The following is a 13,952-nucleotide window of genomic DNA, read 5'->3' on the forward strand; positions in this document are numbered from 1 at the left end:
TGTGTCATGGTTAGGTTCATGTAACAACTTGTCCAGGAGATGGGGCACAGTTGTCTTGTCATGTAAACACTTTTTCTGCAGGGACATTTTGTGGACATAAATCATCAATAAGTTCATTATGGCTATGGCTTATTATGTCTGCACTCAGCTAAGGTGAACATCTGCAGAGATGTTTAATCTAATCAGCTGAAAGTTGTTAAGGGGGTGGTAATGATATCAGCAGTCAGAAGGGAGAACCTTCATCTTTATTCAGCCAGCTAGCTTCTCCTGTACAATTCATCCAAAGTCTTCATCAGAGTTACACGCTTGCAGCCTGCTGCGTGGAATTTGGTCTTATGGACCCCACAGTTGTTTGAGACACTTTTATAAAATCTCATGCTATTTATAGTTATATCCTGTTGGTTTCATTTCTCTAGAGAACCTGACTAATACAGCTTTGGTACCAGGAGTGGTTCTAGAGAAACAATCTTTAAAATGTCTTTATGTATTTAGTTTCCTACTCTGATTAGATTTAAAGACAGTAATAACCCTATTTCTAATAGTCAAAATAATATTGACTATCCATAGCATGATTTGACAATAGAGTTACCCAAAATATCTCCATCTGATTCTGTTAATTGTACACTTAATGCAAGCCAAGCCACTTGGTGACATTGTTTTTGACACCTTAAAGGAATTTTATGGAATTCTAAGGTATAATGATGCTGGCAGGTTGTTTCTAGATATGCTCAACACAATTATAAAGGAAAGGGATGAATTGAAGGCTTCACATTTACTACTTAAGCTTTTTATGAAAGATGCAAAGGTTACTATGTGTGCACTGAGAGAAAATCTTGTTTCCTTTTAAATTCAATCTGAGAGTCTCATTGTACAAGTAGCAGATTTACAGCATAGACTAAATTCTCAACCTGAAGGTTATCTGCTTTTAAAGTGCAGGTATTGATTGGAAAGGAATGGGATTCAGAAATGTGGGATGGGGCCACATGGGTTGATAATGGTTGTTAATGATGGCATTGGAACCATTGAATTGCTAGGTCCTGTTGAGTCTTTGCTCGATAAACCTATCATGGTCTGTCCTGAGGAAACAGCCTCCCTGCCAGCAGCTTGCCTTGAGGAAACAACTGCATGACCTCCAGTCTACCCAAGGTGTCTGCAGTCAAAACTGTACCTGACAAGATTAAACTTTAAATGTCTAAAGCTAAACCTGTAACCACATCCTCTGAGGAAACAACCCTCACACCTTTGTCTCGAGAGATTAATCCTGTTGGACCAGATGAAACTGCAATCGATCTCATGAGGTAATTGGCTTGAAAGACATTTCTAATTCTTTTCTTGACCAACCCCACTACCTTTTTTGTTTCCAGACCTATAAGTAGACTAAAATACTAACAGACGGTGCTTGTTTGGAATTACCATGTACCCCAGAAATGTCATGTTTCAATCCCGATCCAATGTGGTAGGATCCTCATTCAATACTGTATATTAGAATTTTTATTACATTTTCTCAAAGGAGGTGTGGCACACAAAATTATGGATACTAACTTTCATTAGATGGAGATGTGACTCCACCTGCTCCAGATGGGTCTTGATTAGCTTACTGGAATCCTTTAAAAGAGGAAAATATTTTGGAGAGAGTGCCAGAAATGGCAGAAAGGATAGATCTTAGAGAAATGACAGAAGCCTCAGATCTCCCAGAAACTCCACAGCATAGCTGACAGAGGTGTGTATACATGGAGAACAGACACAGAGATGTTTTGAGATACATGGAGGCCAGCAGATGCTGCAATGAGATGTTAATCAAGCCAGACCTGGAGAGAGTCAAGGGAAACAAGAGATGAAAGAAAGCCCTGGAGAAGTAAAGTGAGGAACCTCAACATGACAGAGGGTAAAAGCAAAAGAATCCAGGAGCAATGGATCAGTGTACCTTCCCAGCAGCAGAGGTGTTGCAGATGCATTAGCCTTCCTTGAATTAAGGTATCTATCTCTGGATGCCTTAATTTCAACTCTTTCACTTCCTTAGAACTGTAAATTTGTAACTTATTAAATTCCCTTTTATAAAACCCATTCCATTTCTGATATATCATATTCCAACAGCTAAAAAAACTAATGCAGATTGCATATCAGAGAAGTAGGGTGCTGCTGTACTTTACAAATACTAAATATGTTTGAATGGCTTTTTGAATAGATAAGGGGCAGTTCCAGAAAATTGTGAAAATCTTGATAGAGAAGGCTAGAATGCTTTGAAAAAACTGTTGGTAGAAATGTGGGCTCTAAAGATAGAGATACTTCTAATAAGCCCTTAGACAGAAATGATGAATGTGTTATTGAAAACTTGAAGGAAGTTATTCTTGTAGATGGAAGGCAGAATTTGAGAGCAATAAACTTGGATATTTAGCAGAAAAAAATTTTAAGCTAGGTGTGGAAAATGCAGTCTGGCTGCTCCTTGAAACTTATAGTGAAATGCAAGAGGAAAGAGATAAGTTGAGAAATGAACTCCTGGGTACAAAGAAGACAGAAGTTGGTATTCTGGAGAATTTTAAGCTTCCAGAACATGAGACCCCAGTGAATAGGACCCCATGTGATGATTTGTCAAAACATGGAAGCACTCAACTATTGTAGGGCAAGTAAGGATTTGAAATGAAGTTATCCAGGAAGTATCTATGGAAAGTCATTTGTTTTGATGGGCATGATCCCAGCATATCCCATAGAAAGTAAACAAGTGTGTTGTGGTATCTGTGTAAATGGAAATACTGCCAGTCCAGAATAAAATGGCCAGAAAAAGGACAAAGTGAAATAAAAATTTCTTCAGAGGCAAAACTATGGAGGATAAAGTCTGGAGCCAGGAAACCTCAGGCCGGGAGAGCAGATGAACCTATACATGTTGAGAGGGTGAGCTTGCCCTGGAAACAGAGAGTGGGTCTTCTGCTTCATTGTTCAGGAAGATTTCTACTGCCTCATGCCTCAGAGATGGTGGGTAGAGGTTTTCTTGATGGCATCAGCCTTTCTTAAGTGCAGATAACCAACCTATTGTAGGTGCCTTAATTTGGACATTTTTATGGCCTTAGAACTGTAAACTTGCAACTTAATAAATTCCCTTTAAAAAAACCTTTCTATTTTTGTATATTACTTTCTGGCCACTTAACAAACTAAAACAATGGTGGTGATCAGATTCTGAGTTGGGAGAAACCATGTGGCTGCATTTAGTCACCAAGGACAAGGTTGAGATTGTGACCATAATAGACCACAGACTTAAGGCAGACATCAAAATAATCTGACTCATGGATATTTATGGCATTGGCTAGTAGATCACTGGGTACCAGAAATAAAATAGTTGGACAGTCTACTAAATTCTTCTTTGATCTGTTTAAGCAGAAGTGTTCTGGGTCAAGGGAATGAAAGTCTAACTTAAATTTCAAAAACAGAGAATCAATTTTCTTTAATTCCCAGAGTTGAGACAGTTTACAGACTTAGGGCCCCTTGAATGGGGGGAAGATCTGGTACCCTCAAGGAAGGACCCTGTTACACTGCTTAAAATTTATACTGTTAATCTTCCTCCAAGCCTTCCCCAAGGAGACCTATGATCAATTACCAGGGTAATAGTGCATTGTGAAAAAGAAATGGATGTTTCTTTTGGAGATATTTTTGAGGTTATCAGACACTCACTCAGAAGTGACAGTAATTCCAGAAGACCCAAACTATCATTCTGGTCCACTAGTCAGAATAGGGGCTTATGGAAGTCAGGTGATTGATTGAGTTTTAGCTTAGGTCCATCTCACAGTGGATCCAGTGAGAACCCCAACCCCAGTCTGTGGTTGTTTCCCCAGTTCCAGAGTGCATAATTGGAATGCACATACACAGCAACCTACAAAGTCCTCACATACTTTCCCTGAGCAAGGGCTATTATGGTAAGCAAGGCTTAAGTGGAGGCCACATGGAGCTCCAGCTGCGCCCACTCCTCCAGGGTCTGCTGTAATTGCTGGTTGCTGTTGAGATCTCCAGGTGGCAGCGGTGATGGTCTTCCAAGTTGCATCATCTCCAGCGTCTTGTGCAGCTCCTCCATCCCTCGCTGCATGGCTGACTTCTCCATGAGGAAAACCCGAAGTTTCTCTTTTAATTCTGAGTTATGTTGCTTCAGGGGCTCACTGCTTCTGCTTTGTTTATATAACTCTACTTTTAGGTTATCATGTTCTTCAGTTACCTCTTGGTTGGTCTTGTCCACCTGCTTCTGCTGAGCAGCGACAGTGGGCAGCATCTGCTCCAGCTCACTTCCACATTGCCTTGAAGATTGCAGGTGACTTACCAAATCCCCTGCCTCTCCTGCTTTCTGCCTGACAGCCTGTTGAACATGCAGAAGGGCTGTGTGTAACTCAGAATTCTGAGACACTAGAATCCCAATTGTCTGAATGTGTATCTGCAGTTGTTGTGTTACAGCTCCTTGCTCCTTTCTCAACTTTTGTTCAAACTCTTGTTTGAGTTGGGCCACTTGATTCAGAGCATCTTGCTTTTCTTGTTTCAACTCTTGTATCTTGTTAGAGAGTTGATTGCAAGACTCCTGGAATCCAGGGCTCGTGATAGCTCTTGGTATTGGCTCTCGAGGTTGTCCATGTTGTTCGAGGATGTCTGGGACTCCCCGTTGATGTAGGATGAGGACTCAGAGATGAGCCCATTAAGGGGTCATGGAGTCTATTGCAGACCCTCAGTAGATGATGCAGTCTCACTTTCATCCAAGGTAAGAGGACAGTTTTTGGTATCATAGTTCTTAGATGATGCCATGCCACTGGTACATGGGAAACTAGCCCAGGTGAGGTGGCCACTGCCAGGAGGGATGGTGTCATCAGCCGGTGAAGCAGGAGCGGTACAGTCTTTGGGCATCATCAGGTGTGTGGCCACCAGAAGTTGGTCTTTCAGGGCCATTTTTGATCTTTTCTTCCGTCTTCACCCTGGGAGGAATGGGAAGATTGTTTTTCAGCTGAAATTCCGGTAACATTTTTCTAGCTGAAGCCAATTTCTGCTGTCAGGTTTCTTCCGACATGTAGGGTAAGGGAAGGGGACCCGGGAGCCACATCATCTAATCCAGCAACCACAGTGAAATTGCCTCTGCTAGCTACCAGGCTGATGTGTAACTGAGCCAGGGAAGGGAGGGACCAGGAAGGTGCTAGGCAGCATGGAATGTGGGCATGGCCTAACTCTTTCTGCCCATTGGGCAACAAGATGAAAGAAAGGTGGGCGTGGTCAGACCTCTGTGGGGGTGGCAGGGAGGGTGCCTGTGGGGTCACGTGTCCACCCACTTGGAGGGAGGGGCATGATGCTTCTCTCAGCTCAACTCAGATGTGGCGGGGCCCAATAGCTGTCTCCCCCCACCAGTGGTGGTGTGTGGTAGAGCTGCTTCCTCCTCCTTCTCTGGCGAGGTGTGTGGTATAGACCTGACCTCTCAGGGTGCGGTTTTTTATTTCCCACTCACGGTTTCAGTTATTCCAAAGGTCTAAGGCCCATCCCTTGCTCTTGCCTTGGATCCTCCTGTGTCACAGACTCCCCCGAGATGGGAACCACTGGCTACTGGGCTCAAGAGGTAGGCGAGGAGTAGAGTCAGGGGATGGCTCAGCCCCTTGCAGTCCTCCTAATTCTGCAAGGTTCCAGACTTTCTTGCCCATTCAGAACCCTGCTCCACTGTCCCACCAGACACTCCCTCCCCTCTGAGCACCCCACAACCCTACTTTGAAGCCCAGTACTTACCGTAATCTCACGAGTACATCACCATCCCTCACAGGTGGATCCAGTTCAGGTTGCTTCTACTTCCCATCTTCTCTTCCTCCCAAAGCCTCCAGGCACCCCTTTCCTCCAGAGCAGCTTTGAGGCCTAACTAGCCTTTTTGCTCCCATTCCTCTCCGGGACTCAACCAGGACTTTCCAGAAGGTGCCACAGGACCTTCAGATCCCCTGTAAGGATGCCTACTCCCCACCCCCTCAACACTCACACAAAACTACCTCTTGCTTTCTTTGCCATCCTCAATGGCATTAGATATCCTATCAACACTTAACAAGTAATTCCAAAGAGACTGCTGGGATTAGGTGGTGTCTTAATATTTTAATGAAAAGACTGTGCCAAAACTTGATGAGAAAAAGTGGCATTATTTTACATTTTTGGAAATGTCTTTAGTGCCTGACAGAAAGAAACTAAATTCTCATGTCTGCTTCAGCATTTCATCAACTGCCTATGTTACTTTCTTTGAAGGACATCGGGAAAACATGGCCTCACCACATATATAGTTGGAAAGGCTAGATGCAATGTGGAATTGGTGAACTTCTTGTAATCCAATCCATTGAAATCTATTTGTTGACTTTGTACTTTGATGAATATTTAAGTCACATCTTTTTTGTAATACTTGTCATCTGAAAAACATTAGTTAACAAGTTATATGGATGCTAAAAATATTGACACAGTTAAGCAATATTTTAGAAATCACCTTTCTTCCTATCAGTCTATCAAGGTTCTGGTGGCACATACAAGATTTACAAATTCCAATATTTTCATGAAAGCTTCAACTTTATCACTGGGAAAGAAGTCTTCCATTATGTAACATGCTCATTTCATTCATTTTGGCATAAGTATCTACCCACGTACCCAAGACCGAGCAACCATTGTTTGTAGCAGCCAGCTGATATTTCAAATCAAAGTAGTTCTGTGAGAAAGATGGCTGTTCAGCCTGTGACCCAAGCCATCATAAAGTGCTTTTCCTCAATTCAACCATTCTACTTTTATATGCAGCAGAGATACCTTGTGCCCACAATTCCCAAACCATTCACCACAGTACCCTTGAGGCACCGCTGAGAACTCAAAGGAGAACCACAGGATATTTTAAATTTCCAAGGAAACTATTACAGTCTGTTGGTGATCCTACAAAGTACTAGTTTGTGGTAGTTCACAGTTTCCATATTAGATTGCACTCTATTCCTTTGGCGGATGGCACAAATTTATGAGGCTTAGTTTTTGGCAGTTGTTTGATAAAACGTGTTAGCACACAAAAGTCAACATGCATTATCATTGTTGGCATTCAGGAATAAAGCAGCTTTATTGTGGCTTCTCCAAAAGTGCCTGTTGCCCTTAACATACTGCAGGTGCATAGTCTCAAAGTAGGAATCTTTCCTGTAATAGTCATCATCAATGAGTTGTTTTTGTGGCTCAAGGCTCCCAAGTAGTTCAATCTTAGCTTTTCACTTTTGAACTTCATTACATTTTCTATTCAAATCTCTAGGATTCTTTTCATTCATACTCAGTATAAAGTTGTTTTAGTCTGCCAAAGCTGTGAGAACACAACACACCAGAAATGGAATGGCTTTTAAGAAGGGGGATTTAATAAGTTGCAAGTGAACAGTTTTTAGGCCCTGGAAATGTCCCAATTACAGCAAGTTGATAAAAATGTCCAGTCTAAGGCATCCAGGAAAAAATATATTGATACAGGAAAGCAAATACAGTTTAGGGTTTTTCTCTCAAGTGAGAAGGCACATGGTGGACACAGTCAGGGCTTCTCTCACAGATGGAAGGGCACATGGTAAACATTCCATCATCACTAGCTTTCTCTCCTGGCTGCCTGTTTCATGAATGAAATGAAAACGCCCGGAGGCAATATCATTCTTCGGCCTTTAATGCTGGCTAGTGGGCTCTCACCTTCTCCTGGCTGTTGTTGTCTGCTCTCTCTGAATCTCCCACATTCTCCAAAATGTTTCCTCTTTCCTAGGATTCCAGTAAACTAATCAAGACCCACCCAAATGGGTGGAGACACATCTCCACCTAATCCAATTTAACAAACCCTCTTGACTGAATCACATCTCCAGGGAGATAATCTAATTCAAGTTTCAAACATACTGTATAGGAACAGGGATTAGATGAAACAGCTGTCTTTACAAAATGGGATTAAGATTGAGACATGGCTTTTCTAGGCTACATCCTTCCTTTCAAACCAGCGCATTCAACCCTCTGAACCTACAAAAGACATACTTCTCCATATGCAAAATGCATTCATTCCATCACAATACCAGAAAACCTTAAACCATTTCAGTAGCAATACAAATGAAATACAACATTTGAAACAGTACAAATCTTATCAAAGTTAATTACAGCCATGGTCTGTTATAAGGCAAAATGATCATCTTGCTCTGGACCTGTGTAACTCAAACCTAGTTATCTGTTGCCAACATACAGAGGAAGAACAGTCATAGGATACATATATCCATTTCCATAGGGAGGAAGGAACACAGCGGTCACTGGAGCCATGCAGTTTCAAAAACGCACAAGATAAATTCCATTCGATTTCAAGGTCTGGGAGTGATTTATTTTCAGTGCTTTAGAGTGCAGTAGTCCCACCCTTTCCAAGGGCCTATGCAGAGGCCTTCTTTCTCCAAACGCCCTTTGGGAGACATTGGGGAGACCACCTTTTTCTCTGCTCCACACCCTCTTCAAAGATTGTGGCTGCACTTGGGCTCTCTGTCATCTCTGAGGCACATGCTCAAGCCCTCCCTGTGGTGACAGCCAGGCTCTCCCCAGATCCCAAGGAATACGCTTCACCCTCTCCAAGGCCTGAGGAGGCATGACTCTTGCACTGCAATGAGGTGGAAGGCCCATCCTCTGCCTTTGGAACAAACTCACCCTCTGCATGTGCTTGGGTGGGTCTGCTCTCCGGGCCTGAGGCTTCTTGACTTCAGACTTCAGACCTCAGCCTCCGTGACAGTGCATCTGAAGTTATTTTTCCCCAATGTGACTCTTCTCTGAGCCCCACTGTCCAGACAGGCAGTGACTCTGTTTACACAGATCCCACAGCACTCTTGTTGGCTTTCTTTGCAGTACCCTTGGATCATGCCCATCAGACATAAGGAGTTTCCACAGGTCCTTCCTGGATAACTCCATGTCCAACCCTGGCTTTCTCTGAAATGGCTGACTGTATTTGCATTTGAACAAATCTTCACGTGAAGCACCGCTCTCTGGGGTGTCCTCTCCTGGAAGCCCAGAATTTCTCAGAACATCAGTTTCTGTTTTCCCTGTACTCAGTTCAGTTCTCAGCCTATCTCTTTCCTGTAGCATTTCGCTTTAAGCTGTGAGGAGAAACCAGGCTGCTCTTTCAGCATTGAATTTGAAAATCTTTTCTGCTATATATCCAAGTTCATGGCTTTTAAAATCTGCTTTCCAGGTGAAGTTCTTAGTCAACTTTGCCAGATTATCTGCCATTTAAAAATAGGGATCCCCTTTCTTCCAATTTGCTATAACACATACCTCATATCAGTCTAGAGCTTCATCACAGATATCTTAAGAGTCCACATTTCTTCCAACAGTCTCTTCAAAGCCTTCCAGGTGTCCTCTGTCAAGTTCCTCACAACTCCTCCCAAATATTTCCCTTATCCATTTAAAAAGCCATTCCAGCATGTTTGGTATTTGCAACGCACAGGATTACCCCACTTCTGGCCCCAAGATCTCTTCTAGCTTGCCAGCTGCCAGAGTGCAATATACCAGAAATAGAATGGCTTTTCAAAAGGTAAATTTAATAAGTTGCTTCTAAGGCCATTCTAAGGCCAAGAAAATGTCACAGTTGAAGCAAGTCTATAAAAATGCGCAATTGAAGGCATCCAGGAAAAGATATGTAGACTCAAGAAGACCAGTGGAGCTCTCTCAAGTGGAAAGGCACCTGGCAAGTATGGTCAGAGTTTCTCTCTCCTCTGGAAAAGTACTGGCAAACATGGTCTGGGTTTGTCTCTTGGCTGGAAGGGCACATGGTGAACATGCCATCATCTGCTAGCTTCCTCTCCAGCTCCCTAGGAGGCATTTTCCTTCTTCATTTCCAAATGTCATTGGCTGGTGGACTGTCTGTTTCATGTGCTCTGCTGTTCTCTGCTTTCTCAAATTTTCAAACTTTCTCCAAAATATTTCCTCCTTTATAGGATTCTACTAAGCTAACCAAGACTCACCTACAAGGAGTGGAGACATGTCCCTACCTAATATAGCTTAACAATCACTCTTGATTGAGTCACATCTCCAGGGAGATGATCTAATTAAGATTTCAAGCATACAATAGTAAATGGGAATTAGAAGAAATGGCTGCCCTTAGAAAGTAAGATTCACTTTAAAATTTGGCTTTTCTAGGGTATATACATCCTCTCAAACCAGCACCAACATCAAACGGGGCAATTCTTTTTGAATAACCTTCCAGGCAATGTAATTCTTAGGAATATCATACTTCTTCATGCAATTTTTCTTTCAAAAATCAGGAGAGTTTCCCCCACTGTATCTCTTGTGGAGGTTGTAGAAATGTGTAACCTCCAATTCTCTGAAATAGTTCTATCAGTCACAGGTTTTCTGTAAAGTGATTCAGCAATGGGGGATTGTCAAATATTACCCGGAGGTAGAAACTGCATCAGCTTGCACTCCTCTGCTGCTGTCTCCTTAAGCATAACTAGAGGCCCTAAGTGAACATGCCCTTTCCTGGAAAGGATTTTAGGAGAACATGAAAGACAATCTTCTAGTCCATCTTAGTTTTCCAAAGAGCTAGTTTGTATAATAGCAAACTGAAATTATTTTAGAAAAATATAGAACTTTTTAAAATTAGATGCATCAGCAGTGCAAAAAAAATGTTTTAAATGAGTCTTCTTGTATTTACAAACTATATTAGTAGAAATAATCCAAAACCAGTGTATTTCTCCTTATTTGTTCATCACACTCCACATTATATGGTCTGAAATACTTAATAACTATTTAATAAGCAATTTATGGTTAAAATCCTTTTTTTAGAAAAAAAAAACAACAGATTGCAGGGAATAGAAAAAAATAGGCATTGAATTTGTACCTAAAACCTTGAACATAGTAGAGAGAGTCGTATGAAGAAAATAAACAATTCGAGAAAGTGTGCTTTGAGTATACAGAATGTGATAGAATCACAAAATCAATAAAAGGATGCTATTTTGCTGGGTGAAAAGAATGGGTTCTCTCTCTCTAAGCAAATAAGCCAGAAACCAAAGAGGAATTCTTATATGGTCTCCTTTGGCAAATGCTTAGAAGAAAGCAGAGGCCTTGATTGCCAGGTCTTACAGCAGTCACAATTAGTCAAGAGTGGTAATCATTCTGGATTTTGAGAATCCCTTAAGTATACATATAACCTGGTATTTAGAGAAAAGGGCAAAGCTGATCAGGTGGGACTTAAGATAATTCAAAACACATGGGTAAGAAAGGCCTCATCTATATTTTAGAACCTCACCTACTCTTTGAGATCAAAGGAAGAAAGCTTTATTTTGTCTAGAAACTACATTTCATCACAACAATCCAACTCAAGCTATCTGCATAGCTCATTTAAGGAATCAAAACACAGGGAGTCCAAAATAAGAATGAGATCCTTTAATCCTGTATGGCTTAATGTAATGCCTGGATACATCCTGGAATATATTAAGCAGATAAACATAAAGTATTGGCAAAGGGCCTTGAGGCTTGGCAGAAAAATATGGAATGATTAAGCTTTGCCTATTGGGAACCCCCTGAACGTCAAACATTAGCGACACCCAAATCAATAGACCTAGTCCTTGATATTGAGGCTTGTTCCTGTGTATCATATGTACCCAATGAAGAAGTTTAGCCTACCCATAGGTATGCCTAAGAGTTACTTCTGGAGGACCTCTTTTGTTGCTCAGATGTGGTCTCTCTCTCTCTTTAAGACCAACTCTGAAAGTGAAATTGCTGTACTTCACCCTATGTGGGACATGACATCCAGGGTTGACAGTCTCCTTGACAGTATGTGATATGACCCCCAGAGATGCATCTGGTCCTGATGCCATGGGATCAAAGATGACATTGTGAACAAAAGGGGGAGATGAAGTGTAACAAAGAAGGTAACAATGGCTGAGGAAACTCAAATGGGGTTGAGAGGCTGCTCTGGAGTTCACTCTTATGGAAACGTCAGTAAGACATTGCTACATATCATAACTTCTGAAACTTCAACCACAACTTTCCCACCCCATCCTAGAGAACACTTAGGGCAATTGATAAGATTCTACAAAGACTCCATGCACTAGGGTAACTTTCCAGAAACCTACAACCTTCAGATTGGTCCTGCCACAAGATGTGTCCTGAAAACTAACAGGCCCAGCCTCCCAAAAAATCATCTAGATCCATCTCCCTTCCCCACATCATTGACAGTGAATTCCAACATTAAAGAGTTGGAATGGGCATATTACAAATACCCTCAAAAGTGGGAGAAAGGTAAAAGGTGATGGTGGAGTTAGGGTTTAACAAATGAGTGTCACTGCTGAATCATTATATAGATATTTCTTTTTGTCTCCAGTTTCCTACAGTAGGTAGAAGAGAAAAGCAAAAACTGGAATTGTAACCCATGCCACACTCTGAAATCTGGTCTACAATTAGTTGTTGTGATGTGATTTGAAACGTACTGCTTTTTTCTAATATAGTCATTTCTCACAAAAAAGAAAAAATTGGTGACTGTGATGATACAATTACATGTATATATTACTTCTCACCTCCCATGTTCTGGAACAGCTAGAAAGAAAAATCTGAGATGATGGTGTGGTAGCCAATGACAAACTCTAGAATGGGTCCTGTTACTGCTGGCTAACCAGTGTTTTGAAAATTATTGCTGTTTTATTCCTTTGCTTTGTACATATATATTATACAATAAAAAGAAAGGTAAAGAAAGAAAAGTTTATGAATGAATCACCGAGGTTTACTGAATCAGGGAGTATGGAAAAGGTGAAAGGAGAAGTATGGAGAGGCAGGGTCCTGTAAGGAAGCAGACCCTCGATTTAGAATTCTCTGATATCTATCTTCAGGTATGGATTTTGAGAAGTAGATTTAATGGGGGAATTGCACTCTACTTTAGGGAGATATATCAACAATTTTGGTGATATATTGCCCAGTATATTCTGTAGAGTGTTTTTCTAACCTGTGTACAAATATCATTAAAAATATCTACATGCATTTAGACATATTAATTTCTCTTATGCTATATCAGAACCACATGAGGTGAGGATAGCAGGTGTCCTCCTTTAACAGTTGATCCCGATTTGCTTAGGATTATTTTAAAATTTGTTGTTGATGTGAAATATGAGTCAAGCCTAGACCCACAACCTATATGATCCTGGTAAACCACAAAAATATATTCAGCTTCTCATGATGCACACATTATAGACTCAATTACAAGCTGTCCATTTTAAGGAAAGGAAGAAGTAATTTAGCTGATGCAAAATGATGGGGATATTAAATTTTGTCCTCTATTCACAATAGTAATGAAATGAGTGAACTCCAGGGACCCCAGAATGTCTTGAGACCTGCACATATGTATTATGGCCATGGGATTTGTCAGCTGGGCCTCTTTCCTCAGCCATGCTGAGGAATCCCCATAATATTAATGATAATTGTTGCCACATATGCAGGATATTTGGATAATTAGGAATCCTTCCTCTTGGTTTTTCCAAACCATACCTATACAAAGAAGTTAAATTGGTCTGGATACTTTCAGCTAGAAAGTAATTGTTGAGATCTCAATTTTCCTGGAGATTGAGGTCCTCTGCATTCTCCTATATACCTCTGTACTAACTCTGTCTTGGAAAGAATCCAGAGAGAAGGAAAAAGTAAGAATTGAAATGCTGCATGGGGTATAATGCATCATTATAAGAGTGCGTAGAATTCATTATGGCCTAGTCAAAATATATATTTTACTTGAATGCTGTGTGTTAGGCTAGAAGCTTCATGGTGATTCCTGAAACCAGATTTCACCTAGCATGTTTGGAATCAGAGCCACTCACATGCCTTTGATGAGCAGAACTGTTCCCTCCACAGAATCATCTTCAGACACTGCTGTTTTCTCTGTACATGACATCTCATTAGTTTTCACTATTTTAAAGATACGTCTTAATACACAGTACTCCAATTTCAGTTTTGCCAAATGCCACCCCAATTATATAGGA

At 41.2% G+C, this 13,952-nt stretch overlaps 1 long non-coding RNA gene across 1 annotated transcript in view; it reads left to right on the forward strand.

The window, feature by feature from the left end:
- Window positions 1–1,070: 1,070 nt before the first annotated feature.
- LOC143672686 (uncharacterized) overlaps window positions 1,071–13,952 on the forward strand; it is a 36,675-nt gene continuing 23,793 nt past the window's right edge. Inside the window, exon 1 of the long non-coding RNA XR_013169944.1 lies at window positions 1,071–1,298. This is a non-coding gene — a long non-coding RNA (uncharacterized LOC143672686). The remainder of the gene's footprint in view (window positions 1,299–13,952) is intronic.

The sequence above is a fragment of the Tamandua tetradactyla genome (assembly GCF_023851605.1).
Source record: "Tamandua tetradactyla isolate mTamTet1 chromosome 1 unlocalized genomic scaffold, mTamTet1.pri SUPER_1_unloc_1, whole genome shotgun sequence".
NCBI classification, from domain to species: domain Eukaryota; kingdom Metazoa; phylum Chordata; class Mammalia; order Pilosa; family Myrmecophagidae; genus Tamandua; species Tamandua tetradactyla.